The sequence below is a fragment of the Mastomys coucha genome, unplaced genomic scaffold (genome assembly GCF_008632895.1).
Source record: "Mastomys coucha isolate ucsf_1 unplaced genomic scaffold, UCSF_Mcou_1 pScaffold18, whole genome shotgun sequence".
NCBI lineage: Eukaryota > Metazoa > Chordata > Mammalia > Rodentia > Muridae > Mastomys > Mastomys coucha.
The window spans coordinates 66843590-66859691 of NW_022196900.1; the positions used below are offsets into that span (position 1 = coordinate 66843590).

Genomic DNA, 16102 nt, shown 5'->3' on the forward strand with positions numbered 1-16102 from the left:
CCCCCCCCCCCCCAACACTGTCAAGCTGAGAAGTTACGATTTTAACACATGTACTTTTGGGGGAGACACAAACCAGTCCTAATCTTGGAGTTTATCTTGGGGCCATCCACCCTGGCTGGTCCCTACAGGTCAGTGTCAGGCATGGTCATGGGGAGTACCCATGCCTTTCCATCTGTCACCCTTCCAGCTACTGTTGGCCTTCCGTAAACATCTTTTGCCACGTTAGTTTTTCTTCTTTCCGAGTTAGCTGTTTCCTTTTAAAATTGAGTGGATTTTGAATTCTTTATTTTTTTAAGCTAGCTTTATTTATTTATTTATTTTATATTTTACATGTGCTCTATCTGCATGTACACCTGTGCCAGAAGAGGGCGTTAGATCCCATTATAGATAGTTGTGAGTCACCATGTGGTTGCTGGGAATTGAACTCAGATCCTCTGGAAGAGCAGCCAGTACTCTCTACCTCTCAGCCATCTCTCCATCCCGTGGGAACATTTTAAACATTCATTTACTCTGTCCCTGCCTATTGGCTTGCTTGAGTTTCCTAGGTTTGTTTATTTTTTGCTTTGATAACTTATGTTTTCTTAGAGATTGGTTCATTTTGACAACTCAAAATCATTGACCCACTCTGGTCCCTGGACAGCTCCGTGTCTGTGACCCGCTTCTGTTGTCATCCCTTATGGGGCTTGTTTGCTCCCCCTCTCTCCATACTGTGCAGATCTTGGTTTGCTTGTCAGTTCGTTCATCTTGTCAGGACACTGATTGGAGATTAGTTCACTGATCTCTCCGCTGTGCTGCAGGCAGGAGGGGTGTGTCTCTGATTTCTCTGGACATTATTTTGGTTTCCTTAACACTGGTGGAGTTCCGATTTCCCTTCATATTGTGGCTCTGTTCATTTCAGTTCTGTGACGTTGATGGAGCAGTGCCTGGTCAAGTTTGTATGCGCTGCTGAGGACCCCTCTTGCATTTGCACAGAGGCAACTCTACTTCTAGTAATTCTCCTGTCTTTTCCACATCAAGTTTTGTCCCTATCCCAGACTGTCTCGTCAACATAGGACCTCACCATTATTTCTAATGTGCTAAGGAAACCAAACCAGAGACCACCTCTGTGGACCATGGTACATCTGCAGTGGCCTCCTATTCTGCCATTGGTCTAAATGCAAGTGGGCTGCCCTGACAGCAGGGACTCTACTGTTCTGGGACTCTTGTCCTTGGCAAGTGGCCTCAGGAGCCAGAATGAGAGGTAAGTCGCGAGGCAAGGCAGCAGGCTCCTCTCCCTTGAAAATATCCAATCTTTTTTAAAATCCAAAGTCTTTTTACAATTAAAAGTCTCTTGACTGTGGGCTTCACTAAAATATGTTCTTTCTTCAAGAGAGAAAAATACCAGGGCACAGTCACAATCAAAAGCAAAAATCAAACTCCAACCGTCCAATGTCTGGGATCCACTCACGATCTTCTGGATTCCTCCGAGGGCTTGAATCACTTCTCCAGCTCTGCCCTTTGCAGTACACACCTTGTCTTCTAGGCTCCAGATGCCTCTACTCCACTGCTGCTGTTGTTCTTGGTGGTCATCTCAGGGTACTGGCATCTCCAAAACACTGCTGTCTTCCGCTGTAACTAGGCTTCACCAATAGCTTCTCATAGGCTCTCTTCATTGCCAAGCCTCAGCTCCTTTGCATGACCCCTTAAGTCCTGGGCCATCAATTGCAACTGAGACTACACCTTCACCAATGGTCTTCCATGGCCTCTCACAGTGCTGAGCCTCAGCTGTTCTTCAGGACTCCTTCATGTTGTCAAAACCAGTACCACCTGGGTGATGCTTACACATTACCATGTCCTGCTGCAGCTCGAGGTATAACCTTGGCTATCTCTGGAACACAGCCCCTTTGCTCTTAGAAAACACTTCCTAGAAAATTTCACCTCAGTGATGCTGGTCTCTTCTTCTTCTTCTTCTTCTTCTTTTTATTTTTTGGTTTTTCGAGACAGGGTTTCTCTGTGTAGCCCTGGCTGTCCTAGAACTCACTTTGTAGACCAGGCTGGCCCTCAAACTCAGAAATCTGCCTGCCTCTGCCTCCCAAGTGCTGGGATTAAAAGTGTGCGCCATCACTACCCCCGGCTGGTCTCTTCTTAATCACTGCTAATTTCTTAGCTCCAGCTAACCAGCATCAATAGTCCCAGTAATGCAAAGGTTTTGCTTTTGTAGTTTTGGTATCTTGTGAATCACAGCTGGTTCTTCAGCCCCAGCTAACCAGAACCACAGAATCTTCACAATCAAAGTAGCAATGGCCCTGCTAAGAGTCTTTAATCTTCCCTCTGAAATTTCACAAGCCAGGCCTCCATCTTCTGCACTGTTCTCAACATTATCTTCCAAACTCCTACACAACATCTCACAGAACTCTTAACACCGAGTGGACCTTCTAGCCCAAAATTCCAGTGTCCTTCCACAGTCCTCCCCAAAACATGGTCAGGTTGTCACAGGAATACCCCACTATACTGGTACCAATTTGTCTTCGTCAGGGTTTCTATTCCTGCACAAACATCATGACCAAGAAGCAAGTTGGGGAGGAAAGGGTTTATTCAGCTTACACTTCCACATTGCTGTTGATCACCAGAGGAAGTCAGGACTGGAACTCAAGCAGGTCAGGAAGCAGGAGCTGATGCAGAGGCCATGGAAGGATGTTCTTACTGGCTTGCTTCCCCTGGCTTGCTCAACTTGCTTTCTTCTAGAACCCAAGACTACCAGTCCAGAGATGGTACCACCCACAAGGGGCCCTCCGCCATTGACCACTAATTGAGAAAATGCCTTACAGCTGGATCTCATGGAGACACTTCCTCACCTGAAGCTCCTTTCTGTGATAACTCCAGCCTGTGTCAAGTTGACACAAAACCAGCCAGTACATATAGATCCCCTAGGACTGGAGTTACTAACTCCAGTTAGTAACTGCCATGTGGGTGCTGGAAACTCAGGTCCTCTGGAAGAGCAGCCAGTGTCTTAGATCTCCGAGTTGTCGCTTGTGCCCCTGGGGTTACTTTTGTTAAATTCATCCAAACTCTGTGTTTCATCCCGATGTGGAGGTAAAGCAAGATCTGTACAAAGCCTTCAGTGCCCTGTCTCTCTGTATGTCTCTTTCTCATTCTTTCTCTGTCTCTCTTTCTCTGTCTCTATCTCTCTCTGTCTCTTTCTCCAAGTCTCTCTCTGTCTCTGTCTCTCTTTCTCTCTTTCTCTGTCTCTATCTCTGTCTCTTTCTCCAAGTCTCTGTCTGTCTGTCTCTCTCTCTCTCTCTCACACACACACACACACACACACACACACTGTGAGAGAGAGAGAGAGAGAGAGAGAGAGAGAGAGAGAGAGAGCGCATGATACTGAAGACCATTCGAGGCAAGCACTTCACTAATGAGTTCTATCTCCAACCTGTAATTTACCTATTTTATCTTCAGTCCCCCCAGAACACGAACCCCATGAGAGCAGAACGTATTACCCATTTCATTCACAGCTACATTTCCAGCTCCGTGAGCAAGTCCTGGACCGTAGCAGGTGCTCAGGGAAGAATGTGCTGAGCAGATGATGAATGGACAGTGCCGTGCAGAGCCCAGGCACGTACATATGATGTGTATGATCATCGTTATTACTCTGCACGCTGCCCGGAGAGATTCTGGAAACCCCGCTGCAGGATCTGGGAGAGCGTAACACAGATGGGGACAATTGGTTAACTATTTGGGGGGAAAAACCCATAAAGTTAAATCCTCACCAGCATCATCTCACAAAATCCATTCCAGATGGATTAAGGGGTGAAGTGTGAAAAATGAAGACACACAAAAAATTAGGAGAGATTATAGAGGAATACTTAGCTGACATCTAGTTGGAAGAGGAATAGGTTTACATAATGGCTGAAGAAGGGATTGTAACTAAAAGACTATTGAAATGCTTTAGGTTGTAAACATTTTTATATGTAAAACTTTGTCTTTCGCTAGATATGGTGTTCAATGCCTATAATCTCAGCATTGAGAAGCTGAGACAGGAGGATTGAAAGCTTGAGGCTAGCTGGGATACACAGTGAGACCTCATCTCAAAAATAATAAATAAATAAACAAACAAGTAAATAATAAAAATAAGTGTCTTTGCTTCAAAGACCAAAGGCGATAGTGGTTATATAGACTAAAAAGATCCCCAGACTAAAACCTAGGGAGAGGCAGATGACAGAAGAAACTATGGAAACAGACGGGATGCTCAGGTATTTGTCCCCAGTGGTTACATCCAGGAAGAGGAAATGGTGCCGCACTTTGTCACCAGCGGGCTCACATCCTCTGCTGGGCTACAGCAGGGATGCTCTCACGATGGCAACTTGACAGCGATGTTCCAGGAGCCTGGCAAGCATCCATCCACTTTGGTCCAGGAATTCCTCTCCTTGGAAGTAATCCTGGGGAAGCATTTGGAGCTGTGGACAGTGATTTATGTGCAAGGGGTGCTCATCCGGGTGTTATTTAATAAGAGCCAAAAATCGAAAGTGTCCGAAGTGCCTGACAATAGGAGAGCCAAGTGAGCATTGCTGGCATGACCAGACATGTACTATTCAGAGGAGGGCTTTGGGAGGATCCACAGGAGTAAAGGGAAAGGCTTAAAATATGATAGGTGTGTTGTTTGTAACAAATACTGACAAATGTGACTGTATTAAGACACCAGGTGTTTGTGCACAGGTATGTGCATGCATAATCACGTACACGGTTGTAATGAAAAAGGATCTATTATATTTTTCATCAGCCTGAGAGATGGACTTTTTTAGAAAAAGCTTTTCCCTAAGTTCACTAGAGATAAGCATGTGCAACAGTCAGCTGTATGCGTCTCGGGGAACGGAAAGCCTAAAGTGCGCGTACAGAGCGGGTCTCAAGGCTTACGTGTGTGCAGGAATGTTCTGGGAGGCTCTCGGCTTTGTAGAATTCCCTGAACTAGCAACTTTTTATAGCCCAGAGGCCCCAGCCTTTGTGGATCCTGTGTTTGAGGGTACAGCCCAACCGTGAGCAAATGTCGTAACAGCGTGTGCTGGGAGGATGAGAGCAGACAAGGCCCCTCACTGGATGAGTGATCCTGGGGGCAAGAGATAGCCCAGCGCGCCCAGTGCACTGTCCTGCATAGATGAGGCAGCGGGTAGGCTGGAAGGGAAGTGGGCTTACTGTGTTTGAGCTGTGGGAGGAGGCTGTGTGGTCGAAGCAGGAAGGAGTGAACAAGGTACCCATTGATGTGCCCCACCCCATCTTTGGATCCAGGCCTGTTCACACTGAAGCTGGTCTCATGCTTCACGCATTCCTTGGGCATGCATACACCCTGTCAACAGGTGGTATACCAGGCAGCCAGGCTGAAAGGCTGAATAAAGGACTTTGAGGAGTTAAGAGTCCAGCAGCGGGACAGAAGAGCAATCAGTAGTACATGGTCCGACTCCTCTCTTGGCTTATTCGTGGAACTGTGAACTGCAGATGTTTGGTGGGGGCCGGTGGGGGGGAGACCATCTGATCTGGGCTATGTAGGAGTGAATTTACCAAGCTGAAGTAGGCAGAGTGGTAGCTGAGGCTACCATGAAACAGGAGGCATGAGCAGGGCTGCACAGCCAGAGTATGATCAAGAATAGCACATACCTTTAGCTGTCTGACTGATGGTATGTGTACATGATGGTACGGAGTCGAGTTAGAGAGGGTCTGAGGCACCTTGCTGAGTCTTAAATGTGGTAGACACATGCAAGAGAGAGCTGGTGCCAGGGTAGCTGCTGTAGCATCCCAGAGCCACTAAGATTTTGTGTGAAATCTGGGACAGGACCTGGAAATGTGTCTCAAGAGGTGCCTTAGTGGTTGTGATATGCAGGGGAGCTGGGATACCTATGTAGGAGTCATGGAGAAACAAAAATAGGCAGAGCCAGGGTTCTGTCCTTAGAGCCTCCCCCAGAGGCTGCCCCTTCTATTTCTGGGAGCTGTTTTTTTTTTGTCCCAATACTTGAGCCTTGGTCATTAAGTCCCCCCCCCACCCCCCTGTCTCCATCCTGTATTTTGTATCATGCTTCGAGTGTGATACTTAGCACATAGTGGACTGAACTGGCCTTGGGTCTGCCAGATGATAATAAATATGGGAGTAGGGAGTCTTGACAGTAAAGGGGCTCCTGTGGTGGTGGGTTGGGCCGAGTACACAGCCCACTTGATTCAGGCTGGGTTAGTTCATCTGCAGACCCTCAGGCTCCTGGTCTGTTCCCTAGAGCTGATATGGTCAGTGTTTGGGTGCCTGGCACTTTCAGTTCTGTCTTCAGAGTCACTATAGGGTGGGCACTGAGGTGTATGGACTGAGTCTGTGAGGTGCTCTGTATAGATGAGCTTTCACCCTAGCGTCTTTTGCCTGCCCTGGTTTATTTGAGGAGGGCCCCCTAGGGACAAGGCAAATACAATGCTATCTTTGTCTTGGGCAAAGACCCAGGTTCAGGTGCTGGCAGGAGCATAAACGTAGGAAATGGCCATGGGAGGTGCCCTGGAAACAGCACCTACAAGCCTAAAGGCCTACACATGGAAGAGCACCGATCTCTTAGGGTTCTACCACAAGCTGGGGAGCTTGCTTCTACTGGATCTCTAGCTCTCCCAAGTCCCCTTTCACTACACTCTATTAGAGGATGTTGGAGTGAGTTGATCAGGCGATATAGCCTGGAACAGCACATCTTGAAGTCCTCATCCATAAAATGGGTACAATTCTACCTCCACATACTCCGTACCTGGTCTATACAAGTTGTGTCAAGCTCACAGACACGTCACTAGTATTCATTCTATGTTCCCGATCCTTCCCTGGTCCACCTCTGCTTGAGGGGATGCTGGCAGAGGGTCCCCAGCCAGGCCCCATTGGCCTTAAATTCTGCTATCTCTTTGAGATAATAAATAGGAACAAAACCCAAATCCATTATTAGCTTCTTCTAGGCTGCATGATTTATGGCTTCAAAGTGTCTCTAGTTAATCTGTCGAAAGGGATTTTAAATTTCATCCGTCTTCCCCGCTGGCAGCCCCTTCTACCTTGAATTCAGCTGTTTGACATGTCTCGTACCGGAGTCCCATTTTAAAAACATTTACAGTGGGCCGGTGGAAAAAAAAATCGGAGCTGAAGGCAAGCATGAGGCTCAATTTGGCACATCTGCTTTGAATTCCACGCATCTCCACAAGTGCAAATAACTTGAAAGTTCGCCCTGGGAAGAGGTCTGCCGTGCCCACGAGGGCTGCCTTAGGTGACGTTAAAGGAGAGAGGGATAATTACTGAAAATGAATTGTCACTGAAATAGAAACCTCCCGACTGGCCTGCTGACCATCTGCTGCTCACATGTGAGGGCCGCCCGCACCTCCCCCGCCCTGCTCTGGAACGCTCTGCTCTCTGGCTTTTCAATCTGTGCTTCCCGGGGCACTCAGGTGATGTTCTGGTCAAAGCAGATGGAACTGGGATAGAGCTGCTCCTGTTCCAGTCTGTGGGACCCAGAGTTTGGGTAGAGGTGGAACTTGCCTAGGATTTGATCCCGTGATCTATGGGAAAGGCTCTGACAGTAGGCCTAGGGGCATAGGGTTGGGGCTGGGTCAAGCAAGCACACCAGAGAATGCACTGACACGGGACAGGGTATACATGTACGTTAGATGACAACTTGCAGGAGCTGTTCCTTCCTTTCCACCGTGTGGAAAGTTCTAGGTATTGAACTCAGGTTGTCAGGCTTTGTGCCTTTACCTACTGAGCCATCTTGCCAGATGTGGCATGCTTTTAAATAATGAGGTGTGCTCTTAGGATGGTAGGGTGGGATGATGTAGTTAGAAGATTTTCCAGAGTGGTTGAGGAAGGCCTCCCTGGCGAGCTCAGAGTCTCTTGGGAGCATCAGCCTCAGGATATGGAGGCCACAAGGAGAGGTTTTGCAGCAGAGTCCAGCTGGAAGAACACTATCCATGCCTGAGGCTGCTGGCTGTCCAGGGTAGCGAGGAGAGAGCTCCAAGCCAGGGCTGTGGTGGCAGCCCGTTGGGAAGTTAGGGGTTGTCTGATGTTTATTTGACTTGTCTCTAACTGGATTAACAACCCCACTAGCTGCAGCAGTGAGAACTTCAGATTTAACCAGGCTGTAGTCACACCAATGAGAGGTGTGGGCATGGAACAGAGAAGGCTGGACCTTTGGCTCTGAGTCCTGTCCGTCTCTTGCCATCCCCAGAACAGTCCTCCTCTAGCCTGCCAAGTGGCAGACACGGTGCAATCATTGCCACAAACCTTTCAAGACACCAGTCAGTAGTCACTGGGACCCCCTCAGCCCTTCCAAGGTCACCTGGCTCTGGCATCTGGGGATGGCCCAGAACCCTCTGAGGGAAGGCAGTTCCTCTAACTGCAGGCTACTATGAGCTTCTCTGAGATACCACCATCACACCCATGACCTGTGGTAGTCTCAGGACCAGGTCTTAGCCTGAACATGAGTACTGTTTCTGCATCTCTCTGAGTGAGAACTTTAAATTAAAGCCAAGATTTTTTTTTTTTTTTAGTTTTTATTCAGCCCAATTGATCAGCTTGTTGTTGTGTCCACGCACAGGTATGCCTGACTGTGTGTTCTCTTGTGAGTAGAGGACCTTAGATAGTTGCTCTCCACCTGACTTTATAGACAGGTTCTTAGCCTCTGAGCCCCAGTAAGCCTCTCATCCCTGACTCCCCAGTGTTAGGATTACAGGTGCACACTGCCAAGCCTGGCTTTTAATGAGATCTGGGGTTCAAACACTTGTACAGCAAGCACTTTTACCCATGGGGCTGTCTTCTCAGACCGCAGTTTAGCAACTTTTTAAGTGTTTCCTGTTGGTTTTTTGTTTTGTTTTATTTTGTTTTTCTGTTCTAAGAAAACTTTTGCCTGTCCCAAGTGTGAAAGTATGGGAGTCAGACCTCCTGAAGATCTGAATCAGTTTCTCTTCTGAGCTCCTCCTGTGCTCGCTTATTCAATCTTATGAAGATTGAATAAAGTTATCATGTAGCAATAAACCCATCTCCACTATACAGTAGATGCCTGCTACAAAGTCACAGGGCTAGGAATCTGGGATGGTGTCTAGGGTGGGGAGACAGGACCACATATGTGCAGGCATTGATTATTGAGTAGATGAAGAATGAGAAATAATGAATGAATGAATGAGTGAATGAATGAATGGTTTGCTTATTAGCATTTGGTCTACTTAGGGTCAGTCAGGAGAGGGACTCTGACTCCATCATGAGAGGCTATCATGTAAGCTTATTGATGCAGCCTCCCAGGCCCCACCCACACTGGCAGCCCCTCCTCTACTTTTGGGCTTCCTGGACCCCATCTGAAATACTTAAGAGACCCCAATATATCTGTGATAGTCAGAGGCTGGCCTTGCCCTTGGGGACTGTTCTTTTTGCTTATCTTTTGGCAAACAGCCTTTCCGGATTTAGCTTGAGTCATCTTTTGGAGGGATTTGTCTCTGACCCCCCTCCCGCTCTTAGGCTAGAAAAAGGCAGTCAGTGAAGCCACAGCCTGCCAGCTGGGCCTGGGACTGCCAGCAGATGTACTTGGGGTTTCGTTTCCTCTCAGCATGGACCTGCATGTGAGGGAGCACTCTTCAGCCCTTTAGTGAACATTGGTCATGAGCCTTCAGACAAGCTGGGCCTGCCACTGTTCTTGCTTTCCCTGAAGACTAAGTATAAAGCACCTGATGACTAAGTTCAGAGCACCTTCACACTTGCTTTGGTGCATTTCTTTATATGCATGGGCTCCTCTTTGGGAAAGTGACTGTTCAGGTGTTGGGTTATTTTAAATTGTGTTGTTTGTCCTTTAAGTCTTAAATTGCAAGAGTTCCTTGTATATCCTTGACACAGATCTGATTGATTGGATGTACATATTGGGAATTTCTCTCATTTTCTGCCATGCCTTTTTACTTTAGAAAGAAAGGGAAGTTTTACATTTTGATTTAGTCAAATCTATTGGGTTTTTTGTTTTGTTTTGTTTTTGTTTTTTGTTTTTTTTACATGCTTCCTGCCTTTTGTGTTTTAAGAAAACTTTGCCTGTCTCAAGGTGTGTTCTGTTCTGTTACGGTTTTAGCTTGAAGGTTAGGTCAGTTGTACATTGTGAATTAAGTTCTATATGTGGTGTGAGGTAGAGTTTGGGGCATCTCTTCTATAAGGCTATCTATCAGGATTTCTAGCACTGTTTGTTGAAAACACTCTTCTCCTCATTGGTATACCTTGGTACCTTATTAAAGAAACAGCATCAAAAGGTCTGGGGATATGGCACAGTCAATAAAATGCCCACGGTGCTGCAGAACTGTAAAAGCCACCTACAGCCACCTGCATCTGATGTCCCGAGCTGGGTGTGCTATGAAGTTAGAAACAGGCAGATCCCTGGAGCTCATTGGCCAGACAGCCTAGCTGAGTCAGTGAGTTCTAGGTGGTTAAAAGCACTTGCTGCTTTTCCAGAGGACCCAGGGTTGAATCCTAGTACCCACTGGTGGCTCTCAGCTGTCTGTGACTCTAGTTCCCAGGGATCTGATGCCCTCTTCTGGCCTCCACAGGCACCATACACACCTGCAGTAAGCATATATATATATATATATATATATATATATATATATATATATATATATATATGCAGGCAAAACACCCATATACATAAAAGTAAATAAATAAAATTTTAAACATATATAAGATAATATAAAAAAAAGAAAGTTGAGAGCAATTGAAGAAGACACCCATTTCAATCTTTGTCCTTCATGTGTATGAATACACACATGTGTACTCATGCGCCCTCATACACCCTTGCACATATCTTCATGAAGGCGTACATCCCACATACATGCCCAAAAAGCAGGGGCGAGAGCACTTTTGTTGACCACATTCCTGCAGGTTTATATGTGGACTTCTTAGACTTCACTTTAGCTTTTGTGAAAGGCCTTACACCCGTATCACATTGTCTTAATCCCTGCGGCTTTACAGAAAATCCTGAAGCCAGATAGTGCGAATCCTGTCACTTCCAATGTTATTATGGTTCTAGGTCCCTCATGTTTTCATAGACACATCTGAATCAACCTGCTATATTCTTACCAAACACGTGGTCACTGGCTTTACAATTCTAGGTCAGTTTGGGTAGATTTGGCTTTTTTTCTTTTTTAAATTCATTTTGTTTTTAATCATGTGCATGTGCACATGAGTGTGGGTGCCCTCAGGGAGAAAGGTGTCAGAGCCCCTGGAGCATCTGGCTGCCTGGAATCAGACTCCGGTTCTCTGGGAGATCAGCACATGCTCTCAACCACTGAGCCATTTCTCCAGCCTCTATACTTGACATTCTGCCTATGCATATAGGGCCTCTCTCCACTTATTAGGTCTTCTTTACTTTCTCTTTAGTAGTATTTCTTACTTTCCAGTGTAACAAAAGATCACATACAACTTTCGTTAATTTTATTCATAAGCATTTTATGGGTTCTTTTTGCTGATAAAGATAGTATTTCTTTTAATTTTAATTTTTCATCACGTCTACTATTGCATAAAATGGCATTGTACATGTTGACATTATATCTGGGGGTACTCTGTCTTTTGATTGATCCGGAGTGTGTTAGAGCTTTCATGTAAACCGGCATGTCATCTAAGGTTGATGAGTTAAACTTCTTTCTCCATCTTTGTACCTTTTTCTTTCCTTGCTCAATTGCATCAGCCTCGGCCACTATCAGAATGTGAAGTAGACAGTACATGTGCCCATTTGTGCTTTGTTCTTAGTGCAGGGCGCACAGCATCTTGTCCTTCATGTTGAGCGTCAGACTTGCTACGGTTTGTCATGGATAGGCTTTATGGATTGAGGACATTCTTCTGTGTTTGTACTATGCTGAGAATCGTGGATGGGTTGTGGTCCCTGCATCTCCTGAGCTGATCATAGGGCTTATTCTTATTCTTCTGGCTTCACAAGCCATTTGTGTTGATGTAGAATCTTGTCTCTTTTGAGTTGACCTCACTAAATCATGATGTATTATATTTTTCTATATTACTGAATTTATTTTTTAGCATTTCTAAAGACAAGTCAGCAGAATGTATGTGTGTGTGTGTGTGTGTGTGTGTGTGTGTGTGCGTGCGCGCCATTCATACGAAATTGTAAAGAAAAATGTTAATAGTTGACTGTAAATCATAAGCAGCCCTCGGATGGATGAAGTAATTAAACTAAGAAGCAATGGGGTGTCTGTGTCACAGCCGTGTGTTACCTGCTAGAAGAAAGGTTATGACATTTCTTGAGAAATCAGAAGGATCCCTTGAAAGAAGGCGGGTTGGCAGCCCAGAGGACAGCATACAATGCTGGCTAAAAACAACGTTGTGTACTAGTGCTGTGAGGCTGCTGTAACGCAGCAGCTCAGACTTGGTAACTTAAAGTGCTGGAGATGTTAGACAGCACGTGTTTATTCTCGGATGGCTCTGGAGGCCTGTAGTCCAGACATAGCCGGTCCGGGCTCCCCCACCAGCACCAGGGGAATGGGGGCTCCAGCAGAGAACCTGCTGCCTGCCTCTTTTGTCTTCAGCCTCCTTCAGCCACAGCCTTTCTCCTTTCTGGGTTTGTCTCCTTAACGGGATGTAAGGCTCATTGAGATAATCCAGGGTGTTCTTACCTTAACACTCTTTAGAAAGGGCTGGAGAGATGGCTCAGCTGTTAGGAGCACTGGCTGCTTTTGCAGAGGACCCAGGTTCCATTACCAGCCCCTATGCCAGGCTGCTTGAAATCGGGACCTGACACCCTCTTTGGGACTTCATGGGCAGCTGCTCTAAGGTACAAACACACACACACACACACACACACACACACACACACACACACACACAATTAAAAAATAATACCCTTAACTTAATTATAGCTACAAAGAGATTTTCCCAGGCCCTGAGGTGTGGTATGAGGTCTTTTCCAGGAACCGTCGTTCTTTCCTTCCTTCAGCCTAGCACACGGTCGAGCTTTAAGACTTTCTGTATGACACATTGGCATTTGATTACTGAATCAGATGCCATAAAGCCAGATAGTCAATACTAAGAAGACTAAAGTTAGCAATCCAGGATCTTTGATTTTGACCAGCATAGTATTTTTTCAATATTGCTTGAACTTGAAGTGAAAACGTATTAACTGAAACTAAACCATCCCTTGCAACATAAATTGTTGTCAGCTTTTATAAATGGTTAAAATAAACAAGTTTGGTCTAACTGTTTATTTGGAAAATTTGGGAATGAAGCCACTTGGCAACGTAATTTGTAGCTAATTGGCTTTTGATGAATTGGTCATTTGACACATTGACTTTTGGCCAGCTGGCTCTTGGAGAATCAACCTTCAGCCTGAGGCTTGGTGCCTGGGGCTGGTATGAGGCCCATGGGGGCGCCAGGCAGGCGGTATGCTGGGCCTAAGATCTAAAGATCACTGTAGACCGGGAAAGAGCCCAGAAGACCTACACATCCCTCAGACCTGGCCAGGGCCTGCTTCCAGATAGGTGATATGAGACTCTGGGGACCAACACTTCGTTGATTTTAGTGCCTGAACTGAGTACTTTTCGGTGGCTATTATCTAATTTAACTGCTGCTGGTACAGCACATGTAATCTTTGCTTTACAGATAAAAGGAACACAGGAAGGATAGCTTACCTGGCTAAGAACTGGGTAAGTAGTATTCACATTCCCTGCCAGATCTCTCTCTCTCTCTCTCTCTCTCTCTCTCTCTCTCTCTCTCTCTCTCTCTCTCTCTCTCTTAGCCACAGGGCCCAAATGAACCTGCTCTATTCCTTGCCCTTAGTCTGTCAGTTTGTTCGAAAACATTTGCTATGGGCTCTATTGCAGTGGCACCTGCTACTGATTCTTCACCTGAGGAAACTGAGGCAGGATTTGATGAGAGACTCGGCCAAGTTCTAGCATCACATCTGAACAGAAGGGAGGCTGTTCCTTTTCTTCCCACAGCCCTTCAGCCTCCAGCCAGGGCTGGGGGCTACTGCGGCTTGGTTTCTCTGGCAGTGGGACTAACCCCCAGGCCCCGCCTTCTACCCCCAGCCCTCCTTGTTTATATCCCCGTTAATGGGCCCTTGCAGGCCAGCCCAGCTGCCGTGGGAGAGCCAGTGAGCCACCTGGAGCTGTGTCTGCTGCAGAATGTTTACGGTGCATGGAGCCAAAACGAAACAACATCCATCTTGCTGACTGGTCACAAACACTGCGCCCATTCATGGCCAGGCAGTGGATGGTCCTATGCTTGGCAGTGAGCTGACACAGTGCAGCAGCTTGCAGGACAGCAAGAGAGTGAGGAGAAGGCAGGTGGGCTCGGGTGAAATCACGCCCAAGCCCAGGCAGCTCTCTCTCCATTTTCCGTTCACCCATTCCTCTCACCAGATGTGTCGTAAGATGGTACACTAAGAGTTGTCTGAAGAGAGTTCTCAGTCTCCGAGACTTAGAAGTATAGGTCAGCCCCAGCCACAGACCTCAGGACAGGCCTGAATGAAGTCATCTGTCCATGTGAGGTGCCACAGCATGTGACAGCTATCTAGCAGCCTACAAGAGATTTGCCTCTGACAGACTCAGCAGTTATACACTAGAGGACCAGTCTACGCATTGACCGTAAAGAATTTCCATCCTGGTATGAATCCATTATTGTTTAAGGGCCCCGTGACTGATACAGGTCTCTGAGGGCAGCAGTAACATCAGACACACCCTTGTGTTGGCGCACAGAGTTCAGCAACAGGTGCGTAAAGCTATCTTTGGCCCAGATCAGGGAAAGGTTTTAGGGCAGTCACCCAAGCCAGAACAGGAAGCCCGCTGTTAGTAGTGAAGATCCCTAGTGTTAGATCTAGGAACAGGAAGAGGAGGAAGCCGGGCCAGGCCCTTGAAGGCCTTCCTTTGGGTCACAACCCCTTTGGGTGTTTTCACAATGCTGGGGTCAGAAGACACCAACACTGGGCAGCACCTGCAGTCTCTCTGATTTACAGAAAAGTAAGTGAAGGCCCACAGCTTGGGAGTTCACAGACTAGAAAGGCCTAAGATGCTTGGCCTTGCTTTCTGCCGAGAGTTTCCCTGGACTCAGCCTTACATGTGAGAGGGCTGGGTTCTGTATGCAGAGTTTTGGAAACAGAGCAGAGAGCCCAGCGTCTTTCCTGTAGGGACAAAGAAAGGCAAAGCTTTCTCCTCACTCGGCCACCCTGCAGCAGCCCGTCGCTTTCTGGCAGCCCATGGAGCAAGGGCAGAATCTTATTCACAGCCTAGGCACCCTAGCACAGCTTTCAGTCTTCCACGTTCAAGCCCACTTCTGCTTGCAGTGAAACTGTGCTCTGCTCAGGAGTGCTCGGTTTCCATCTTGTCTCCTGGGGTTTCAGTGGCTCTCAGGAGAGCAAAGGCGTGGCCATATGGCCTGAGCATCCTATGCCAGAAACAGAGATGAATGCATGCTCGTCTTTCTACAATGCTGACATTTATTGAATAACAATACATTCAGAAGGTGCAGTGGTTTTAATAGCAGCACTTTGCCAGGGAATCACATACCTGAAAAATCTGGCCAAAGCAAATGCAGGTTCTTTTATCCCAATATTAGTGGTATCAGCTCCCACAGCACACAGGTAAATATCTGTTTCTCATCTGTATTTGTATGTATAGCTGTATCTGTATATGTGTGAGTTACAGAATGAATACAGGTTAAAGAGGCTACAGCAGTTGGCCAGAGGTCTCAGAAGCAGGCCGACAGAAGAAATGCATGCAGAGTCTGTATTGATGAGCTGACAACCCAAGCCAGCTGCAGGGGAGTAGCTGCTGCTGCGGAGATCCAGCCACAGGGATTGAGAGGAGTGCAGATATGGTCAGCTGTAGAGGCAAGGGTGGAGCAGGATCCAAAGCAGGATCGACAGGCCCAAGTCCAAGTGGGCAAGGCATTCAGGTGGTGAATCTAGTGGGCCATGTCTGCAGCGGGAGAGCACACCAAGCTGAAGACCCAAGGGATAGTCAGGAGTCCTTCTGTCCATCCTCCACACGACACAGTGGTGTCAGGTGATGGGTTGGCAGGGTTGTGCCATCACAAAGATGGATACTTTATGGAGTCCAGATGAGGGAGTGATACCCTTGTGGTGTGTATGTGTGTGTGTGTGTGTGT

At 46.9% G+C, this 16102-nt stretch overlaps 1 protein-coding gene across 6 annotated transcripts in view; it reads left to right on the forward strand.

The window, feature by feature from the left end:
* Positions 1-16102, forward strand: part of Glis1 (GLIS family zinc finger 1) — a 193762-nt gene that overhangs the window by 91155 nt on the left and 86505 nt on the right. Inside the window, exon 1 of one of the 6 annotated variants that reach the window (XM_031378092.1) lies at positions 13618-13641. The exons of the other annotated variants lie outside the window; for them this stretch is intronic. The gene's annotated coding sequence lies outside the window, so the exon portion shown is untranslated. Of the gene's footprint in view, positions 1-13617; positions 13642-16102 lie in introns of those variants that run through there. 6 annotated transcript variants of the gene reach the window in all.